Source organism: Mya arenaria, chromosome 1 (assembly GCF_026914265.1).
Source record: "Mya arenaria isolate MELC-2E11 chromosome 1, ASM2691426v1".
NCBI classification, from domain to species: Eukaryota; Metazoa; Mollusca; class Bivalvia; order Myida; family Myidae; genus Mya; species Mya arenaria.
The window spans coordinates 25121630-25137844 of record NC_069122.1 but is presented as its reverse complement, the minus strand read 5'-3'; the positions used below and the strand labels follow the sequence as shown (position 1 = coordinate 25137844).

The 16215-nt window shown below is 35.4% G+C and overlaps 1 protein-coding gene across 7 annotated transcripts in view; it reads right to left on the bottom strand.

The window, feature by feature from the left end:
• The window catches only part of LOC128240363 (uncharacterized phosphotransferase YvkC-like), a 97735-nt gene that overhangs the window by 48788 nt on the left and 32732 nt on the right, over window positions 1-16215 (bottom strand). The window lies entirely within an intron of this gene.

Sequence of the window (16215 nt, the reverse complement as noted above, 5' to 3'; positions counted from 1 at the left end):
CAACTCTTGCCACAGGTGCACAAAGTTACAGCTCTTGCCACCGGTGCACAAAGTTACAGCTCTTGCCACAGGTGCACAAAGTTACAGCTCTTGCCACAGGTGCACAAAGTTACAGCTCTTGCCACAGGTGCACAAAGTTACAGCTCTTGCCACAGGTGCACAAAGTTACAGCTCTTGCCACCGGTGCACAAAGTTACAGCTCTTGCCACAGGTGCACAAAGTTACAGCTCTTGCCACAGGTGCACAAAGTTACAGCTCTTGCCACAGGTGCACAAAGTTACAGCTCTTGCCACCGGTGCACAAAGTTACAGCTCTTGCCACCGGTGCACAAAGTTACAGCTCTTGCCACAGGTGCACAAAGTTACAGCTCTTGCCACAGGTGCACAAAGTTACAGCTCTTGCCACAGGTGCACAAAGTTACAGCTCTTGCCACAGGTGCACAAAGTCACAGCTCTTGCCACCGGTGCACAAAGTCACAGCTCTTGCCACCGGTGCACAAAGTTACAGCTCTTGCCACAGGTGCACAAAGTCACAGCTCTTGCCACAGGTGCACAAAGTTACAGCTCTTGCCACAGGTGCACAAAGTTACAGCTCTTGCCACAGGTGCACAAAGTTACAGCTCTTGCCACCGGTGCACAAAGTTACAGCTCTTGCCACAGGTGCACAAAGTTACAGCTCTTGCCACCGGTGCACAAAGTCACAGCTCTTGCCACCGGTGCACAAAGTCACAGCTCTTGCCACAGGTGCACAAAGTCACAGCTCTTGCCACCGGTGCACAAAGTTACAGCTCTTGCCACCGGTGCACAAAGTCACAGCTCTTGCCACAGGTGCACAAAGTCACAGCTCTTACCACCGGTGCACAAAGTCACAGCTCTTGCCACCGGTGCACAAAGTTACAGCTCTTGCCACAGGTGCACAAAGTTACAGCTCTTGCCACCGGTGCACAAAGTTACAGCTCTTGCCACAGGTGCACAAAGTTACAGCTCTTGCCACAGGTGCACAAAGTTACAGCTCTTGCCACAGGTGCACAAAGTTACAGCTCTTGCCACCGGTGCACAAAGTTACAGCTCTTGCCACAGGTGCACAAAGTTACAGCTCTTGCCACAGGTGCACAAAGTCACAGCTCTTGCCACAGGTGCACAAAGTCACATCTGTATATATCTATGTTCCAAGAATCAATCAATACTAGTTGATTTTGAGTTCTGTTTCAGACTAAATTTGGTTAGAAAAAAGAAGATGAAGACTAATGACAATTACAGTATTTCTCCCTTTCAGTTTCTTATGTATAGAAAGTTGATAGTTGCATAGAAAATTAGCATTTGCATTACATGCAAGATAATTACCTGACTTGATTTGGATAGTTGGATTTGCTGAGATATTGACCTAAGCACACTTACAAGCAAAACCCGAACCAGAATTTTAAGTTAAATAGGACCATTATTTACATAATATGCATACTAGAGTTATTTCATGGGTTGGATGGCTGAGTACTGTTTTTGAACATAGTATCAATGCAATACATCAAGAAGTTGCTGAGATATTAACTCAAATGTGTCCATACAAAAACTCAAGCAGAACTCCAAAGCAGAATAAATTAGAGCCATAATTTGCATTATATGCAAGAGTTATGTTACTGCACAATTAATTCAGTAGGTTGGATGGTTTAGAACCTTAAATAAAGTGACATTGCAATACATCCCAAAGTTGCTGAGATATTATTCTATATATGCTAACATGCAAAACCTTAACCTTAATTTCTAAGTTGAATTATATAGGAACATAATTTGCATCATATTATCTAACTTCCCAAATCAAGAAGATTGGATAGTTGGGAACACATGTCTCATTAGCTCAAAATATTTTAAACAATTAATACAAAACTCAATAACACTAGTCTAAATGTAAATAGTGTGACATTGCCACGAAAACTCCATGGAGTTGGCCATTGTTTAAACATGAACTGGAAAGCCATTAGGCATAATAATTGTAAACTAACTTTTATTTACAACACATCCGGCATTGGAAATCAATCACTTAATTACAGCCATACCACTTAATATATTAGGTCTCATGATGAACATTAACGAGAATCAATGGAACAAAATAAACATCACCATTTTAATGGAAATTAATGATCAAATGAATAAATTGAACAAACTACAGGTTTCATTTACCAATATTGTTCAAACTAGAGATGTCACAGGAGTGACGAATACCCCCAAATGTTGCCTCGACACAGGAATGGCAAATTAAGACAGTACCAATGGGTAGTAACTCTGTAGTTAGATGAAAAAGGGTTATGGTTTGTGTACCCCATTGTATGAAGTTAAATTAATTCCATCCGGTAGTTTTCAAGTTATGCTCCGAACATGAAAAAGTAGCTAAGGGCAATAACTCTATTATTAGCTGAAAAGAGTTATGGTTCTTGCATACTGCACTTACTCTCATGTTATGCTCTCTGCAAGTTATGCTCTGGACAATTAAAACAGACTGACAATCTGACCAACTTCATTTCCCTGGGGTATAGCTCTTGTTTCTAGCTCATCAGTGTAGGTTCTATGGAGAATGCATACATATGTGACCATTAAACAGTGTACCAGGTGATTAAGCAATCATCATGTTAGTAGAATCTAACAGTTGCAATATCAGTTTCTCCGCCTTTTTATCAAAATTGTCATGATTCATTCAATGTTTAATGCTATAAACACATTGAATGTATATGCCACCTGCATGGATCAAGTCCAGATGGTAATACAATGGCAGTATGCCACCTGCATGGATCAAGTCCAGATGGTAATACAATGGCAGTATGCCACCTGCATGGATCAAGACCAGACAGTAATACAATGGCAGTATGCCACCTGCATGGATCAAGTCCAGATGGTAATACAATGGCAGTATGCCACCTGCATGGATCAAGACCAGACAGTAATACAATGGCAGTATGCCACCTGCATGGATCAAGTCCAGATGGTAATACAATGGCAGTATGCCACCTGCATGGATCAAGTCCAGATGGTAATACAATGGCAGTATGCCACCTGCATGGATCAAGACCAGACAGTAATACAATGGTAGCATTGACACACCACCAACTACCACTGCATATGTTAACTTTTCATTTACAAAATCATGCTTTCCATTCAGACCAATAGTGTTAGTTAGATCTTTTGCTGAAAATTAAAACTTATTAAAGTTTAACTAAGGTCAATTCTTGGAAACAACAGAAAGTATTTAATCCATAATTGTATTATGATTGTGTTGGTAAGATTTAAATGAATTCAAAGGTGAAGTCATACGGATTCAATTTTAAAATTTAAATATTACAATAAAACTACAGGTACAAGCCCAGTAACCAATCATTTCACAAAAAAAGGTTTAAACAGACAAAGCTTAGCGCCTAATATACACTGAGCAAGTGTCATACAATGTACAAAGGATACAGACAAACCTAACATTCATCAAAATATCTTTATCAACATATATTTGGGTCACCTTCACATGTATAGGGAATTTTCCCTTGACTTCCCAAAATTTATTTTTCACTATTTTCAAGTCAGTTAACCGTCACCTTGAAAAGTACCAATTTTCACTGACATTTCAAGTTCAGTAGCAACCCTGTCCATAGCTGAATGACCAAAGGTGTACTTACATCAATACTGCTTAGATAAAAAGCTCCCCATGTGGATTTGCCAGAAATATCATGAACTGTGGTGTGGTTTGGTTTATTGGACGTGCCTTATTGATTTAACAGTTATGCCTATAATCTTAAGAAAATTCGTTTATTAACATTAATGTTAATATGTTTGTTTCAAAAGGATACAGTGTTAAAGAACAAAAAATTTCTTCATAAATTTTCATGTAAATTTACATTTAAAGTTGACTAAAAGTAATCATAATAATAATTATATTATTAACATAAATATAATCATAGCCTGATTTTGAACTTTAAACTACTGATCAAAGGACTTACTTAAGAAATTTTTGACATTCATTGTCAAAACAATAACTCTTTGTAATATATACTTCTCAAACTGAAAACTTTTTTGCTACCAACTTCAGAGATACAGTGTTAAAATGAAGAATTTTACACCAATTAATTTCTTTCTGACTGCTCTAACTTTTGAAAATCTATTTTTCAAAATGTATGGCCAAAACTACAGTGAAATGTTGCAACTGCGAACAGACTTACTGCAAAATTATCATCAAGACATCATACCTGTGTTAAACCAGTCTACAACTATGAAAGTGAACATCACACTTTATCTTTACTCCATACTGGATGTTAATGGGGTCAAAGGCTCTCTCACCTTGCCCTTAATGACCATGTGCACATGGACAGACGAAAAACTAAAATGGATGCCAGCAGATTATGGCGGAATCGAGCAGATTGCTTTTTACCAAAATGAGGTTTGGAAACCACCTGTTAGCTTGGGAACACCCGTTGAGTTTGTGATAATGCAGAATAACAAGATGCATGTTATTCTTATGTATAACGGACTTGCTATGATGTCACCTGGGGATATCATTGAGAGTGCATGTACTTTTAACATGAAGTTCTGGCCCTTTGATAAACAGATTTGTGATGTTAGTTTCTGGTCTTATGATGTGACTGGTAAACAGGTGGAGTTCGATATTCCGGAGGATGGATTTAAAGCCCTTGCAAGAAAAAACTCAGAATGGTTGTTAGAATCAACACAGTTCTTTAAACGTGAAGTGGGAATGATGAAAGAGGTTGTGTTTCGATTGTATTTGAAACGACAGTCAGGGTTTTATGTTTTGACGATTCTGTTACCAATAATTGGATTGTCAATTCTTGGAACAATGGTGTTCCTTCTACCTGTCGATGCTGGAGAAAGGGTAGGTTTCTCAATAACTGTCATGTTGTCTCTCTCAGTGTTCCTGACAGTTCTAGCAGATGAAATGCCCAAAACGTCTGAACCCATGGCAATAGCTGCTATACACATAGTTCTTCAAGTTGTATGTGGCCTCTTACAGACTATGATTGTAATACTGAACATGCGATTGTACCATAAAAAAGAAAAAGAGAAGGTTCATGTCTGGGGTAAAGCACTTGTTCGAGCAACAAAATGCACAATTTGTTGTAACAATGGCACTGAGGATGAAGTTCATAATGATAACACAAGAAAAGGAAAGGTACAATCATTCGGGAATCTCAAACAAGGAAATCACTCAGCAGTCTCCAATAAAAATGTATTCATCAAAGTGAAACCTTCTAGCAAGAACATGGACAATGACCAAGATCAAGAAACAAATGAAATAATTGAGTGGAAGGATGTCAGTCATGCCATAGACAAAATTTCCTTTTTTGTATTTTTCAGTGCTGCTGTACTCTCAGCAACTACTTTTATGGCCTATATGGTTAGTGGCTCAGAGTATCAGGAAGAATAAATACTGGTTTCATTGAGTACCTTGTTTCATATTAAGTATCAAGTGTAATTTGGTATTTTTTCCCTTTGCATACTAATATTATCAAACAAATACCAGTGAAACAACATAAGGCTAAAATAATCAGCTATTCAGTCTTTCCAACATTTTCTGTTTAATTTGGTACTTTTTGGTAGGAGTCAAAACAGTTTGAAAACACGAGTCATTCTATTTTCTTGTTGTTAGAAGGCGCCAGAGGGTTTACAATTTTCAATGGGGAAGTGTCTACGGAGAAATTTTAGTTATATATGAAAAAAGATTTCTCAATGATAAAAACTCACATTCAACTTTACTTAAAATTTGTGGACAAAACCATGGTGTAAAAACTTGCAGAACAGCAAATAGCATTTAGTTGGTTAAAACATGTAATTTAAAAGTTATTTGTATTTTGCTTTATTTTGACTGGTCATACCCGTTAATATTTAGCCAGTTAAAATGAGTAATTTAAAAAAAGTTAATTGCTCTTTTTTATTTTGGCTGGTTGCTGGTCATATGAGTTTGTTACATTAGAAATATTATCTGCCTAAGAAAACGATTAATATACACGTTGTTCTAATAAATAAACATGTGAAAATATGGGCAAATTGTGAATTATAGTATATGTATTTCTTAAAAAAAAACACAAGTGCCAAACATTAACAAAATTAATTGACTAAATATAAATTGAACTGACATGAAACAGTAATTATAAAAAAGTTGGCCAAAAAACGCCAGGCCACTATAATAATTAGGCTGAATCAACCCAACACCACTGAATTTGATCAGAGATAACCAAAGGTACAAATCTTAATAAAGAGGATAATAATTTGTTTTTGTGCAAGATTGTACTATATTTCACTCAGTGACTTCCCAAGTGTTTACTTTTGGTGTTTAAGAGGTTAAATATATTGCTATCTTACACTGAAACAAACAATTTTTCTATTATATGACTAAAATTGGAGTTAAAGGTCATTTACCTACACTTTTTACAAAAACACCCCAATTTGTATGAGTATGTTATGTCATTTCAGAAATGACAGTATTGAAATTGTGTTCCAGCCCTGTGAGTGCTGATGTTTGAGTTGGAACTTTAAGAGCAGGCTAAAAATTTAAATTGAGTGAAAAATATCAATTTGATATTTTCACTGTCTCAAATTTATTTCACTGATAAATCTCTCTAAACTACCAGAAAGCATATGATACATACTGTTGTTTTCATGATTTTGCATGCCATGTTATTTTCATTTTTTTAGAAAGTTAGTGCACTCATGATACATAGAAGAGCTGAGAATAATTGTTTTATTTTAACTAAAAAATATCTAATTATTCACCTCAAATATTTCAAAGATTACATTTGTTACTTCTGGTATGAAAATAATATTGTATGATGATTGGTTGTTTCATCTGGCAGCAGATTTTTCTGCGCTAAAATTTATTTGATCTTTGTTTGTGTCTGACAGTTGACATTTGAAATAAATAGAAAACGATTGAGAAAGTTGTGAAAAATATTGTCTATACCAAAATTTAATGCTATTTTGTCAAGTGATAAATCCGTCATAGTTTGGATATTTTGATGTTTAGGCCTTTTTTATTTGATTCTTGTTTTACGAACACCGCCGCTCAAAAAATCTCATTTTTGAAATAAAAATAAAATTGTGATTTCGGTTTTTTTTTTATTTCCGGTGATGAAACTTTATCGCGGCAAATTATTAAAAGCAGAGGACATCGCAATAGCTGTAAAAATATTGTTCTAAACATTTCTGAAAAAGTTTAAGCCAATGAAAAACATTCATCGGATTCGCAGGCTGGTGCTAAAAACCTGGTATCCGGTACCTGGTATCCGGTATCACTTTCTGATACCGAATTATGTTGATATCAGGGTTAATATCAGATGATAAATCCAAGTATCCACGGTCCGTTATTAATTGCTTTCTGACAACCAATGCATACTTTAAATAACACGGTATCAACATAATCCGGTATCATAAACTGTGATCACAGCTTTTCTCGATATCGATACCTGGTACCGGGTTTTAGCTCACCCGGATAATCCTTTGGCAGGGTGACTTCCGGTTTATTTTCGGGTTATAAGGAATGACGTCACCATTATGTCATATGTACTTCCGTTGTGTGGAAAATTCTCAATAAAAAAAAAAATGTTCTTATGATTGATAGACATGTTTTCACATGCCCAATACACTGTAAATCAAAACTATCATTATTCCTGAAACTTTTATACCTTAAGTATCTATTCTTGCTTGATTTATCATTTAGAGTAGAGATTCAAGCATAAACCGCTGCCCTATAGTTGAAAGGTCATTTTGGAAGATCTGTCATGGCGGACGGTGCAATTTTTAGAGTTTGTTTTTCAAGTGGAGTGATTTTTCTTAGGAATAACTTGACCCCCCTTTTTTATTGGCTTAAAAGGTAATTTAGAGCTTGTACTTTAAGAATATATGTGGTTATCATAGCCTGCATTCGCTCGAAATGCCTTTAAATGTTGTCTAAAAATTATGATTTTACATTGAATTATATAAGGAATAACAATGGTGGTGTGTAACCTATAATGAAGTATTATAACAGCGATAAATATGGACTAATTATCGTTCCAGGTTTGTTATTATTTATTTATTTTTATTACATTTGTCATTTAAATGAGTTTATATTACATTATTGTGATATAATTTGAATGTCATGAGCTATAAATCACTTGACTGTTTACCTGGACAGTTTAGTTCTGGTGGGTGGGGTAGATGGTTCAAAAAAGACTGCGCTTACTATTCTTATTGGAGTATTATTAATAACAAAAAATATCATCTATTCTAAAACATTTGTTTTGAAAATTAACACAAATAATACATTAGGCTGTTTTACTATCTGACATAGTCATTCTATAATGCCGTCCAGGCTTTTTTTTTAATGATGGTTAGCCTGGACTAACCATCATTAAAAAAAGCAAGCCTGGACGGCATTTTAGCATACATGTGATAACGTCCCGGACGTCCGGGATTGTCCCGGAAATCGTATCTCTGTCACGGAGTCACGGAGGGTGCATGTTTGTCCCGGAAAGTCATAAAAAAAAAACGAAAAAAAATAATAATCTCGGAATCGGAATCGATTATCTTAATTTTACCAATGTAAGTCAGCTATTTTGCCTGTCCGGGACACTGGTCGTAAAACACAGGACATGTTGACACTAATCCGTTAATTGGTACGTGTGTCGTCGAGGTCATCGTCAATCACCCGATAATTGATCTATCGGCCTATTGTTGTGCTTAACGAGTGGGGGAGGGTTCTTGTATACAAATTCATTGTTTTCATATGGATTTGTTTGGTCTTATGAATGATAGCTTTTAATTGATAAATTGATATTTTTCAAACATTTTACCAACAAACGAGCATGAAGGTAAGTTCAAAGAAAGTGACAAAATGAGTAAAAAAAACAAAATTAAAACACGGAAAACATCCCATATTCCTTTCAAATTTCAAAGTCGATACGTCGTTATACTTTTAACAACTTATGCGTCCATAAGGAATTTTAGTGTTTTGACCTTTTTTCCGAACGATCGTGTGTATTTTTACGCCGAAATAAAACTGACGATATGGGGTTTACAGGTGGTTATATAGAGTGCTTTAATCACGTGACCATGGTAAGTCACGTGATCGCTTTATACAGCCGATTGTTGACACGTCTCTATCAAAATTATATGCATCTCCAAACGGAAAAAAGCTCATCGACTGGAAAATCTTCTTTATCGTCTGAAAAATATTGTGTGTCATAAATTGCAAACGTTTTAAATGTGATGAAAAAATAAATATTTTGTAACGCATGTTCTCAAAAGCGCGGGAAAACAGGTGCCCGTATAGTTGTTTATTTCCTGTTTTGATGAAACCGAAAGTAGACTGCATATCCTCCTGGTTAGCACTTCATTTAAAGCCTGGGAAAATATCTGGTGGTTTTATTTTTTCAAGAAAATGCAGAAAAAAAAACAACCATGTCAAGTAAAAAATACCTCTTGGCAGTCAAAATAGGTACATTTTCCCGACGTTAAAAACGAATAAAATAGCCCCAGATATGCTATAGAATGCACCACAGACGTTCCCCATTTAAAAAAAATTCCGGGGGGGGGGGGGGGGGGGGGGGGGCATGCCCCCGGACCCCCCTAGTGTGCGTTGACATTACGATGGGTGTCCCGGAATCGACCCAAGAAATTATCACATGTATGCATTTTAGAATGACTAATATCTGACAGTGATAATCTATAATGAGGAATCTGTATGTACATTACCATGTACAGTATAACTATGTAATAGTCTTATGAATGAACATATATAAATCATCATCAATATAAATTATGATATTTATACTGCTCTGTGTGTTATGTTACTATGTAATAACAATTTTACTTAGAAAGAGTAATTATGTTATGCTGTCACCTTTGTAGTGTTCTCAGCTTCTGAATGATTTGTTACTAGTTAGTCATGTTTAAACATTATGATGGCCACCGGACTAGTCACATACACCCAGGCCTGGAATTAAATCGGGGTCCAGATTGTTTTAAAACCCATCCATAAATAAGTCTGAGAGTAACTTATTTTTTTTTATAAAAAATATACTTTTAATGTTCCATTCCTTTCTTTACAGATATGATTCAAATATGCTGATGTTATCCACTGAGATCATTACTTTCAATGAAGAACATCACTACAATTGGTTTGGCTGCTAGATTGGTAGCAACATGATGTAAGCTAGTGCCTGTTGAAACTCTATTGTTGGTTGGGCATCTATTGCTTACTGGACTGCTATATTGGATGGACCATACGAGTTGGTTGAACAACAGTTACTATAAATGGTTGGACCGGAAGTGTTGGTTGGACCACCAGTGTTGTTTGGACCGCTTGTTGGACAGAATGTGTGATGGACAACTAGTATTATTTGAATCACTGTTGGATAGACAGCTTTTGTTTAATCAGACAATTATAATCAGTTGATTTACAAGTTCCTGGCGGATAAATATTCCCTGTATAGAAGGAAACAAAAAAGCTCTTTTGCTAACTGTAACAATGACATGGTTGGTGAATTGGTATCAGACAATTTGCAGCCAAGACAACACAGTGAAGTGATAGCCGATTCCTTAAACTCTAAATGGCAAATAAATTTACCGAAAATAGTTGATTTTTTATGTCACTTGTCTATTATAACATCCATTTACAAAGTATAAAGAGTGATTAATGAAAATATGAAGTGAACTTGTCAGATAAAGCAAAAACAAATGTGCACACACTTACATATTGACTTGACATTAAAATAGAAAATCATAGAGAATACATCATAGCTTTTGCTTTTCTGTGTGTTTTTTTTCCCGACCAAAAAATAAAATTCCAGAAATGTAATTTTATTTTTATTTTTATTTCCTCCTCCTCTGACACTTCACAACTCTGGCCGTTCGTAAAACATATAATTAAAAAAAAGGCCTTAATAATTTGTTTGTTGTTTTGCACATACTTATGTTAAAGCAAGTAATCAATAGTTATTGTTATTACAATTTATATTGTATCCAATTACAGGTAGAATTTTATTCTTGTTTATTTCCAGCCACCTTGTTCTTTTCTGAATCCATAAGAGAACATAAAATCTCATTTCCTCTGACCCAATATCATTAAAACTGTGAAATATAATTTTATGCTCTTACATATCCCATGATAAGCAGAGTTGTTATCAAACTGTTCAATCATACCATATTTTTAGGACGCTAGCACAGATTGGACGCAGACATAAACAAGAGAAAAAAAATGGGTAAAAAACCTTAATACCATAGGTAGGACGCAGTGAACAAAATGTCAAAATCAGCAGCCACAAATTTTGATTTGCCAAATTTTATTGAATCATGAAAATGGCAAAGGTTATTAAGTAGTACAGCACATGTACATAAATAATAAAATAGCAATCCCAATGTCGCTCTCCACCATTGGAAATCGTAAAAGCAACAGCCATATATTGTATGTAAATGTTATCAACATGTCAACACCTTCATTTAAGTTAACTAGAGCTATCACTGAAGGTGATTAATACCCCCGAACGCCACCTCTCATTTTGAATTATCATTGTATGAAGTTTTATGCTATTTCATCTTGTAGTTTTTGAGTTACTGTGCGGACAAAAGTTTTACAAAAAACACAGAAAAAGGCAATAACTCTGTAATTTGCTAAAATAGTGTAGTGATTCATGTACACTGAACTCCTTCTCATTGTGCTGTACCAGTTTTATTACATTCCATCCGGTAGTTTTCAAGTTATGCTCCGGACAAGAAAAAAGTAACAAAGGGAAATAACTCTGAAATTGGCTGAAATAGAATTGTGGTTCCTGTACACTACACTTCCTCTCATTATGATCTATCACTGTATGAAGATTTATTAAATTCCATCCAATAGTTTTCAAGTTATGCTCCGGACCAGAAAAAAAGTAACAAAGGGCAGTAACTCTGTAATTAGCTGAGATAGAATTGCGGTTCCTCTACACTGCACTCTTCTCATTATGATCTATCACTGTATGAAGTTTTATTAAATTCCATCTAATCGTTTTCAAGTTATGCTCCGGACAAAAAAAAAGGAACAAAAGACACTAACTCTGTAATTAGCTGAAATAGTATTGCGGTTTCTATACACTGCACTCCCTCTCATTATGATCTATCACTGTATGAAGTTTTATTAAATTCCATCTGATAGTTTTCAAGTAATGATCCGGACAAGAAAAAAGTAACAAAGGGCAGTAACTCTGTAATAAGCTGAAATAGAGTTATGGTTCTTGTGCACTGCACTCCCTCTCATTGTGCTTTACCATTGTATGAAGTTTTAATAAATTCCATCTAGTAGTTTTCAAGTTAATGTCTGGAAAAAAAATTGACAGCAAAAAAACAAATAAAGGGCAATAACTCAGTAATTAGTTTAGGTAAAGTTATGGTTATTGAACACTGCACTTCCTCCCACTGTGCTTTATCATTGTATGAATTTCCAAAAAATTCCATCCATTACTTTTCAAGTTATACTCCGGACAAAAAAAAGTAACAAAGGGCAATAACTCAGTAATAATCAAGAATAGAGTTATGGTTATTGTACACTGCACTTCCTTTCATTATGCTCTACCATTGTATGAAGTTTAATCCAATTCCATCCAGTACACTTTAAGTTATGCTCCAGACAAGGTAAACTGCAACGGACTGACCGACAAACCGACGGACCGACCTCAGGGTGACTCCAATATACCCCCTTCAAACTTTGTTTGTCGGGGGTATAATAAACACAATGCGATGAACAACACTGCCTTCGACAGTTTGTTCTTTGTATGTTGGTATAGCAAGACGAAGGGAGCTTTTCACACCTTAACACATTAACAGTGCACAAGGATTCCACTTCACAATACGCATGTTATTATTATTTAAATAAAAAAACATACAATTCAATTCATCTACAATATTAACTTTAAAAAACAATGAACTATGTTTATTTGTTCTCGTCTGCTGATGCCAACCATACAGTAAAACTGCGATCGCTCGAGGACGCCGGGGACCGAACAAAAACCTCAATTTTCCAGTCTGTTATGAAATATCTTTCAGTGTATTTTAAGTCTGAAGTCGTCAAACCATCTGTTTACTAAGACACCGATTATGTGTTGTGTTGTGGAAATCGCTCATATGTTCAAAGGCTAAATGTATACTAAATGTAAAAGAAATATCAATAAATGAATAAGTAGAAATGTTTATTTTTACAAACTTGCCATATTGCAAAGCAAAGTGACAGGAAGGAATTCTTTTCAGAGAGATTCCGATGTTGGATCGATATGGTAGTGTTTATTCATATTTGTTTTACAGTACTCATTTACATTTCTCACAATTAATTTCTTGTCATTAACTTCTCATAATTATCTTCTCAAATGCTCTTATCAACTACTATCGGTCATGCGTAAACAGTGATAAACGGTTTTTCACACTTTATCAAATTGCCTTTCAACTGTCATTGCAGTTTTTACAACTTTCGAAAATTGTAATAACTTGCAATTGTTTGTTTATTTTGGAACACGCGTTGGGGAAAAAGTGTGAAATTATGACCTCGAGGGAGCCATAAGGTTTTGTGCATGATTTGTGCACTTGGGGCCGACTATATTGCTCGACTCATCGACATATTTAGGTTTCGATGCAGTGTAGGTTTATTTTATATGAAAAAAGAAGGAAAAATGTTCAGGACCAAGCTTCGACCTCGAGGGACCGCCGGTTCTCGAACAACCACTTGTTCGAACGACCGCAGTTTTACTGTACTTGATTGTCTACTGCCTATATAACTAAATTCATCAATTGATGACAGTTATGTCCCTTAAAGTTAAAAATGTAAACAAACACATTTTCATTTTAATTCTCTATTACAGAAAATTTGGCCAGAAATGCACTCAGAAAAAAATAGTCAGATCCTTATACTTAAAGGACGCATTCTCATTTTTCTTTAATCAAATTTCCAGTAAAAAGAGTGTGTCACAATTTAATACGGTAATTTATGTAAAACTATGTACATGCCCATTGTAGTTTACTTAAAAGGCCCTTATACTATCCAGACGGTAAGATAAGAGCACCAAAATTAACAGGACGCTGGTTGTCATTCAACCATGCAGTTAACCAATAAAGGTTACACCACCATTGTCATTTCCTCTATAATTCAATGTGAAATGATTATTTTTAGACAACATTTAAAGGCATTTCGAGCGAATGCAGACTATGATAAACATATATATGCACAGTCGGCCATGACAGTTCTTCCAAAATGACCTTTCAACTATAGGGCAGCAGTTTATCTCTATTCTAGATGATAAATCAAGCAATAATAGATACTCAAGGTATAAAAGTTTCAGGAATAATGATATATTTGATTTACAGTGTATTGAGCATGTGAAAACATGTCTATCAGTCATAAAAACATTGTAAAATCATAATTTTTAGACAACATTTAAAGGCATTTCAAGCGAATGCAGGCTATGATAACCACATATATTCTTAAAGTACAAGCTCTAAATTACCTTTTAAGCCATTAAAAAAGGGGGGTCAAGTTATTCCTAAGAAAAATCACTCCACTTGAAAAACAAACTCTAAAAATTGCACCGTCCGCCATGACAGATCTTCCAAAATGACCTTTCAACTATAGGGCAGCTGTTTATGCTTTAATCTCTACTCTAAATGATAAACCAAGCAAGAATAGATACTTAAGGTATAAAAGTTTCAGGAATAATGATAGTTTTGATTTACAGTGTATTGAGCATGTGAAAACATGTCTATCAATCATAAGAACATTTTTTTTTATTGAGAATTTTCCACACAACGGAAGTACATATGACGCAATGGTGACGTCATACCTATAACTAAACCCGTCCCTGCATTTTTTATGAAAAACACTTTCGATTAGTCCTTCATACATAAATACACCCAAAACTAGCTCAATCTGATAATCTGTGTCAGGTTTTCCAGTTTTACTGCCTGTAACCCGAGTGCCTGTGCGTCTGTATTTTCTAAGGTGTTTTGGCCCAAAATGCCATTCTTTGAGGTTTTTCAACTGAACCTGGACTCAAATGGCATTCTAAGCATCAAATGGGGCAGTTCTACACATCTTTGCACACATTTCAAGTTCTCGCAGTCAAATTTTCACCAAATTTGGACATTTTCAGTGCTCGTAAGATTGCAGACGACTCAATTAAAAAAAAAAAATAGGCGAAAGTTGTAAAAACCAGTAAATAGCATATTTGATCAACCGGACATGGTAAATGCATTTAATTGTGAAAAATTGCCAGAAATAGTGAAATGCAATACATTTCTTGCCAAAAATGACACTTCTTAAACAAAGCAGTTTGGTCCCTTTTAGGGATAATATTTGTGAAATTAAGACCTGTCACAGTATGTGACTCATTACCCCGAATGTGACATTGACCTTTGAACAATGTCAGCACATAAAAAAGGGAAGAAAAAAATCAATCATATGTGTGGATAAAGCAAGGAATGTTTATGAACAAGTGGAATACAGTAAAACTGTGGTCGTTCGAACAGGGGGTCATTCGATAGTCGGCAGTCCCTCAAGGTCAGAGCTTGGTCCCGAACATTTTCCCTTCTATTTTCATATAAAATATACTGACACTGCATCGAAACCTAACTAAGTCGAGGAGTCGAGCACAATAGCCGGTCCCAAATACACAAATCATGCACAAAACCTTATGGCTCCCTCTAGGTCATATTTTCACACTTTTTCCCGAATGCATGTTCCAAAATAAACAAACAATTGCTAGGTGTTAAAATTTTCACAAGTTGTATAAATTGCAATGACAGTTGAAGTGTGAAAAACCGTTTATCACTGTTAAGGCAGAACCGATGATAGTTGATAAGGGCATTTGAGAAGATAACTATGAGAAGTTAATTGAGAGAAATGTAAAGAATTCATTCTTGTCACTTTGCTTAGCAATATGGCAATAACAAAGAAAATGAATTATCTTCCGCACAACCACCACCGACAGCCAACGAAGCCTCTTGAGATTGTCAGAAGGTTCTTTGAATTCACCTGCAATGCCGCCCATGATATTCAGATGCTCTGTATGATGTCACACCATATTACGATTGAACAGTTTTGCAAGTCAGACAAGATGCACCAATCATCAATCCTTGATTTTGCGAAACTTAAATCTGTCTAATGCCATAATATGTACTGTCATATTTAAATGTTGCTTGTTTAAAAAATGTGCTTTTTGTAAAAATAAATATAACT